Here is a 7,792-nt window from a genome sequence, read left to right as displayed (position 1 = left end):
CTACTCTGTTAATCAAACTGGGAATTTATAGGGGTCTTATGTGGGACCCTCGTCACTGACTCTTCAAAATCTTATCTTCTTGGTAATTGGGCTGATGCCGATATGCATCTTCGGGATTGCGCGATGCTCCCAACGGTCATCTGATGTAACGATGATCCACCTCTCTGATCCATGGAATGTTTGACACGTCCCCTGTACGTGCAACATTCAATGCGGGTGGTTGGAGCAGGACGCATGCGTGAGACAGCTGTCCCCTCTTTGTCAGTGGATTTCATCCTCTTCGTCCATCTTGGATCTATATCAAGATGGGGTAAGGTACCCTTTGGGTATCCTATGGTGCTTCTCGGGTCCTCATTCATCAGGTAGCTCAAGGTTTTGGCACCATTGAATTTGTTTGTTGATGTCGACGTGGCGAAGGGTGATAGAATGGCTCCTTTGATGGGACCCAAGTGTAATTCTTCTTCCACGTGGCTGACAGTAGGGTTATGTGTATACAATTTCCCCTTTTCTTTCTAAGTTTGAAGAAAAATCTCCATTATCTTCCCGTAATAACTTCTAATATTGCTTGGGAACGTTTCCCACTTTTTTGCAATAACTCCCCCTTAAATTTCGGGGCGGTTTTCCTTTTATCTCATTAATTATAAATAAGAGAGAGGGGACGAATGTGATAAATTTTTATTCTCCTATCTCATTCATTCTTCTTTTATTCTTTGTCTTTGTCTTCTTTAACTGTCTTTTTGCAGAGAAAACTTAAATTTCCTCTTGTCTTCTTGTTCTTAACTTTTGTTGAATCTGTCTCCATCAAATACTGCCTCAGATCTGTTCAGACCAAATCTTTTTTGATACCATCATTATTCTTGGTCGTTTATTGTGGTGGCCTCTTGATCATCTGAAAAGCATCTCTCCTCTTCAGCTCCGATTATTTCAGGTATGTGGTTCTTTACTGTTATGTCTGTGATATCGATTATCTCTGTTTTTTCTATTGCTACTGGATTTTGTGGAATTTGTGATGGAGAACATATCATATGAAAGTATATATACTTGCCCCTGTTCTTCATCGCACAGTTTTGAGGTCATGTGTCTAGAAGTAGAAATAGTGTTCTTGATGTATATGATGATGTTTTTGATGATATGATGATGTTCTTGATGATATGATGATGTTTTTAGCTTCGTCTTCCAGAGGCTCGTTAGATCTATTTTTGATATCTTGTTTTTCTTTGGTGTTTTATTTAGGTATCGATGGTTGATAATGATCATAGAAGTAGCCCACACGGAACTCCTCATTCGAGTCCTTATAGATCTCTGTCAAACAAGAGCCCTGATATCTCTCCGCCCAAAGATCCCCCGCTGAGGTCTTCTCAAACAAACCTTCGTCCTAGAAACCTTTCATCATCTGCTAATCCGAAGGCTTCTACTCAGAAGGGAGGGGATCAAGCAAGAGGTTATCGCTATCCCGTTAACAGGCCATCGGGTAAGCCTTCTTCTCAACATTCAGAACCAATAGTGTCCCAACCTCTTCGGTATGTTGCTCCTTCGTCTTCTCAAAAATATGGAATTTCGATGAATGCCCCTTCATCGAAGAAGGATCAGGATCTGTCTAGGAAACCGGCGACGAAGAGAAAGTCCTCGGATTTGAGTCCCTCGAAGAAGTCATCGGGTAAAGTTACGTCTTCTGAGGCTGCTCCTTCTGGGCGGGCCGCTCCAGCTCCGAAGAAGAATAAAAAAGTTTCCTTTAAGCACATTGATCTTGAGGAATTAAAAGAGAGGCATGGTCTTCAGCATTTCGAAGTTTGTTTTTATAATCAGGGTGATGATCTTACTTATGATATGATTACCAATTATAAGTATGATTCCCAGTATCTGTTGACGACCGTTGGTGGCTTTGAAGCGGGTTTGATGCTTCCTTTATACAAGTACGGGGATTCGTTTTACTATGATGTTGTGGCACGTCGTGAAGGCTCTATATCTCATACTCATTGTCATTTAGTGGTTTAATTAAGTGGAAATTTCTTACGATCCCTTTACGAGTTCTATCTTCGGAGCAAGGGTAAGACGACGATGACATGTTACAGACCTAATCCTGAAGAAAGAGACTGGTATACCCCAAAGAACTTCAACGCTTCTTTTTGAGATTATGTCAATGGTAGGAATCGAAAACCTTGGAGTATTGGTCTTCGTACGATGGCTGCTCCTCGTGGCGAAATTCGTCTTCTGAGCGACGTGAGTGACACGAAGTTGAGTATTTACAGAGGGAAAGTTCTCGATCGTTGGATGATAAATAACCGAGCGATGATCATAGCACCAAGAGATATAAAGACTATCATTGACGCTCTAATGGCCATCAATCGATAGTAAGAGCATCGAGCGATGGAGTCTATATCGCATGGTAGAGTGTCTATCACATGTGCCTAAGTCTTATATTGACCACTTGTGTTTGCCACTTTTCCATACCCATATGGGTGGAAAAGTGGCAAGTCACTTCATATCCCATATGTATAAGAGTTGGTTTAGAGATTCAATATTAACATATCCTCCTACCGTTGAGTTATACCTTGGCAGACGAATTATGCTTAAGCCGTGTACGAGTGACATAACTTTCGGTAAACGGAGAAAATACTCTTTCGCATACGACAAAATGTAGAGGCGTGCTCTGCATCGATACTAAACGTCGAACGACTATGAATTCTGCCAAAGATTGAACGATTATAAATTACCAAGTAATCTTTCAGTAAGGTCAAAGAATTCTCATATTAGAGTGCGAAGACACCACCTACCATCACATCACCACAGTGATCTCTGACTCTTTCTATGCCTCTCTCCTTAAGATTAACCCTATATCCTTTCTTTGTTATCAAAGCGGCGCTCGAAAAACTATTTCTCGGTTTAGGTGAGCTCCGTACAATTTTGATCTCTCGAACTACAAAAATACCCCTACTCTCACTGTATTTGTTTTACACCTAAAACAATGAGTTACAAGTTCCTTCATTTTTGGTAATTATAGTAGTTACTAGTAATAGTGAGTTGGAGTACCTTAGTTTAATCTAGTAGAGTTTGTAACTCCTCTTGTATTTGTATTTTAGTTTTAGTAACCTTATAATAGCACTATTATCACTATTAGACCTTCTCTTCAAGAGCTGGGATGGGATTCTACTTCAATACACAAACAAAGCTAAAGACTCGACTTGAAGTGAAGGATCAAGCTGAAAATCGAAGGAGTAGACAGATATCAGTCAGACAGTTCTCCGCAACAACAAGATTTGAAGGCATGACTAGCAACTTCAATCAAGTGCATTGGACACCTCAACCACCATCTAAGTTACCCTGGGCACTGTCGCGTCCATCAAAAATACAGCTTTTCTTGTGGAAAGCATCGACCGAAGGCCTTCTGACCTTCGACTCCGATATCCCCCACTGATGCAACTCCGATCAGAAGACTGTTTTTCATCTCCAAGATCTTGTAACCGATGAATCTAGGCGTATTATATTCGTTCGTGTAATAGTCTTTTAGTGTTTTAATAAATAACATGCTTCAAAAAAAAAAAAAAAAAAAAAAACCAAGGGCACGAAAAAGAGATCAGTGCACCACTTAACAATCGACAAAGAATCAACTTTAACTTCCAAATGTGTGACATCAAGACTAAAACCAAAAAAACCGTTTCACATAGCCTATATTTCAGCCATGTTATTGTTGTTGCTAGGGGGTGAGCCGCAGATGGATCCCTAGGATTTGACCCTATTCACATCTAACACGGTTCACGAGGATTTCAAGTTGGCATCAACGTCCAACTCAACATCTAACGGATCGGCGTATGAGCGTGTTGAACGCGGTGAATTCAATGATTTATTTTTATTATTATTTTTTAAAAAAATAAGAGGCGAAACTAAGAAGTAGCCTTTAAAGATTGTTCAATTTCTGATTAGTAATATCTTACTACATGTTTCACCGAACAACAGAATCTTAATAAACTAAATGCACTCCCATATATTCAGACACATACATATACTTGTATTCTCAAGTCTAAATTGAAGTAAAGTGACTTAAATTCCATTATAGTTTATTCCATATCTTTCAAATATCTCATAAACATCCTTAACCTAAGAGCATCTCCAATGCAAGGGGCCAATGTCATCCTAAATGGAGGTCTTATTAGCACATTTTTTCGTGGGTCATTATAAATAATAAAAGAAGAAAAAAAAAGATAAAACATTTTTATCTAAAATGCATCTCCAATCCTAAAATTTTATTGAACAAAATTTATCTAAATTTAGAGAAAAATAATGATATGGACTTAATGCAAGGACTCTCAAACTCGTCAACGTTATTTGATCGATCAAGAAATAGTCAAGAAACGATTTAGCCACTACTAACTCAATTAATTAAATTAATAGAAATTAAGCAAATAATAAATTGAACGAACAATTAGTACCAAAAGATAGACGACGAAAAATTATGTGAAATGGACTATTGGAATGCATCAATCAAACACCGAACGAGGTAGATGTGGTACTGGGAAGTTTGCTTACACTGTTTGACTTTTTAGTCAGTTTGGTTTGACCGCGGGATTTGACCATATTTTTGGTACACCGTCGTTTAACATATAGTTAGGATTAAGAATAATTAATTAAGATCAGGGTTTAATTAGAGCTTGTGATTTATATTAAGCATACTAGGTGTAATAGTGGTGTAAGTGAATTTAAAAAAATATATAAGAGTATATAGTTTGACTTTGAAATAAAATTACGTGAGAAGCTTATCTTCTCTTTGGTTTATTGAGTAGCTGGTGTTACTCTTGGGATAAGAAGGGAAGGAAAGCTGGACAGAGAGGTAAGGAAAGAGTATTTGGGTTATTAATTAAGAATTAGGTCCAAAGGAAAGATATACTATATAGAAGATGAAGAGAGAAATAAAGTTTTTAGGAGAGTAAACAATAGGATAGATTTTCATGATGATGGAGATAAAAGATATTGGTAGTGAGCTAGATTGAGGAAGGATTAATTGTGATTGAAATCAGTGGAAAGAAGTAATAAATAATTAAGGTTTCCATTAGATTTGGTTACGGAGTGATAGACTAGGAAAGAAAAATAGTGTTCTTGATGAATATGATGATGGAGACGATGGGAAATAATGAAAAGTTGTTAAACAGTCAAGGTAACACTTCAATGATTCTTTTAAGTAAATTATAATGCGGGTAGTTGCTAAAAATGGATTATAGCTTATAATCAACATGATAGTTTGAGTTTGATTATGATTTCATGTAATTGGTGTTTTATATTATCTTTGATTTGTAGACACTTTGTAGATTGATTTAATCATAGTTTCTTATCAGGATTTATAGTATATTTGTTTAGAAAGCCATAGGAATTGAGTTTGCTCAATTTAGAGTTGAATTGAATAAGTTATGATGACTTTGGTGATTTTCATTAAATCTGAAAAATCCTTGTAACTGCGGTGAGTAGGCATCTTCATGGACGTTTATATGTATGATAGATATTGAGTTAGTTCATGATTCCTCAAAGTAAGTTGTAGAGGATGTTGTTATCTTTCTAATGAGCCAACAAGTACTCAATTTGGATGAGAATTGAGAAATCTGTAGAGCCCGAAACTTTGACTCCTGTGCTGTGTACAAGTACTAGGAATGTGTTTCAAGTGTTTGTTACAATGACTGACTCAACTCGGTGAGTCAGTGAGTTAGATTGACCAACTAGAAAATCAGACCAAGTCAGATAGCTGACTATCCGAGTCAGACCTTTAGGGAATTGACCGGGTTAAAGGGCGGGAATTGATGGGACGGTCCTGGTCAGGCCCATTGGACTTGATGTTTAGGCCAGTTTTCTTATTTGATGTTTTTGGACCACTTACGGTGCGAATTAGCTTTCGGTTTCTTCTGCAAAGTTGTACAGTTTTTCGAGAACTTTCTAATGACACCCAATTTGACCCCATTTGGATAAGTAAATGTTAATTTAGGCCTAGAATATTTAATACCAGGTTATAAAACAATTGATTAAACTAGAACTGGTAGTTATATCATTTAGCCATTAACTATGAACTTGTTTGATATTATGTTTTGAACTTTGTGTGGGACCATAGGCTAAGATCTTAGAGTTCTTGTTTGATTACCAGTTAGTCTATATTAACAACGATCTATTCGAAGGAGGAATCAGTGGATGGAGGAATACAAGGTAGGTGTGGCTTTGTCATCAAATCAGGTTGGAACTCTGTAACTTTCTTGTAATCATTAAGTTTATGTTATGTGTGAGCATGATGAGTCCTTAATTTCTTTAAGCATATTGTTTGTAATTCAATCGGTATGTTGTGTAATATGCGTTGGGTGGTTTCCCCGCGAAGAGTGTATGTGTTTCCCCATAGCTCTTGGCTAAGTTTAGTAGGGAAATGCTACGTTGTTTGAATATTACTTAGTAGCCCGGCTTTACCCCGGATAAATATTATTACATTTTATTATCTTAAGATAGTATTCCGGCTTTACCCCGGTTGATTATTACCTAGTAGTCCGGCTTTACCCCGGTTGATTATTATATATATTATTTTATTTGGGGAAGTCACTCATGTGCATATTATACTTGATTGTGCAGTCTTAGTAGTATGACTGGGTTACTATGATCTTGACTTAGGAAGAAATTCTAGGTTCATGATTGGATATGGTTATTATTCGGTGACTTCGATTTACGAATAATGATTGGGCCTTTCGTGAACCTGTTGTGCCGGGTCAGATCATAGTAATCAAAATTCTTATTATATCTAGACTTAGATGGTAGCATTGGGGTTTATGAATAACTCCAGACTTAGATGATACCTGGATTCATGCTATCATTTGAGACTGGAGTTATTCCTAGTATCTTCTCCTCTATTGAGTGAGACGAGGTTGGGATAACATATGTTTAGGTTGTTTAATTCTTTTCTCGTAGATTCATCCAGATCTTTCACGGATATTACCACTATGGACGTAATATCTGGGGATACGAGTTGAAGCAATCTTCTGCTCTATGTTGTGTGTAAAAGATGTTTATCGTTTTCTTTTCTAGAACTGTGATGCATGTTAGTGATTACTTGAATGTTATATTGATATCCACTGAGCCCCCATTTGGGATGATGTGCTCACTCGTTCCCACTTCAGCTTTCAGACATCAGAAGAAATGGTGCGCGCGATATCGTAACTTAAAGCTTAATTGAATCTAGACATTTTGTATATCTTATATTTTATGTTTCTTTATTTATTTTGTAAAACAAATATTATTATATTCATATCACTCGAGAGATTTTCATCTATACAATATCTGAGAGTGTTGGGCTATGTTATTAGTACTTTGTAGTTGAAATCGATAATCTGGATTTGATGATACAATTAGGTTGTAATCCTATTAACTAAGCAGGTTATTAGGTTGGAGCGTCACACTTAAGACTTAAGGTCATGAAGAAAATCTAATCTAGACTTTCTCCTTTACCCCTACTTAGCCATGTCATATTTCTTATGACCTTGACCCTTGTATTGGAGATAAAAATTTGTTGGAAAAGGTCTTAATTCCTAGGCGTGATGTTATTTTAAGACCTTTACCCCTTGCATTATAGATGCTCAACCTTGGGATTGGAGATGAACTTCAGGTAAAGTCTTTTTCTTTTTTCTTTTTTTTTTTTTTGGTTGGGGGGATTACACCAAGAAAATGGCGTTAATAAGACCTCCACCTAGGATGTTAGCTCCGCCTAGAATGAAACTTTTATTTTAGATGCTTTGAGTTTAAGTCTTTTAAATAATAATGAAGTAAAATGGAAATGCAA

General features: G+C 36.9%; 1 long non-coding RNA gene across 1 annotated transcript; it reads left to right on the top strand.

The window, feature by feature from the left end:
* The first annotated feature begins 4,774 nt into the window (after positions 1 to 4,774).
* LOC113297443 lies at positions 4,775 to 7,310 on the top strand. Its single transcript, XR_003333490.1, has 2 exons — positions 4,775 to 5,149; positions 6,122 to 7,310. It is a non-coding gene; the product is annotated as an uncharacterized LOC113297443 (long non-coding RNA).
* Positions 7,311 to 7,792: the final 482 nt, after the last annotated feature.

Source organism: Papaver somniferum, chromosome 7 (genome assembly GCF_003573695.1).
Source record: "Papaver somniferum cultivar HN1 chromosome 7, ASM357369v1, whole genome shotgun sequence".
Classification (NCBI taxonomy): domain Eukaryota; kingdom Viridiplantae; phylum Streptophyta; class Magnoliopsida; order Ranunculales; family Papaveraceae; genus Papaver; species Papaver somniferum.
This window is presented reverse-complemented; position numbering and strand designations above follow the sequence as displayed.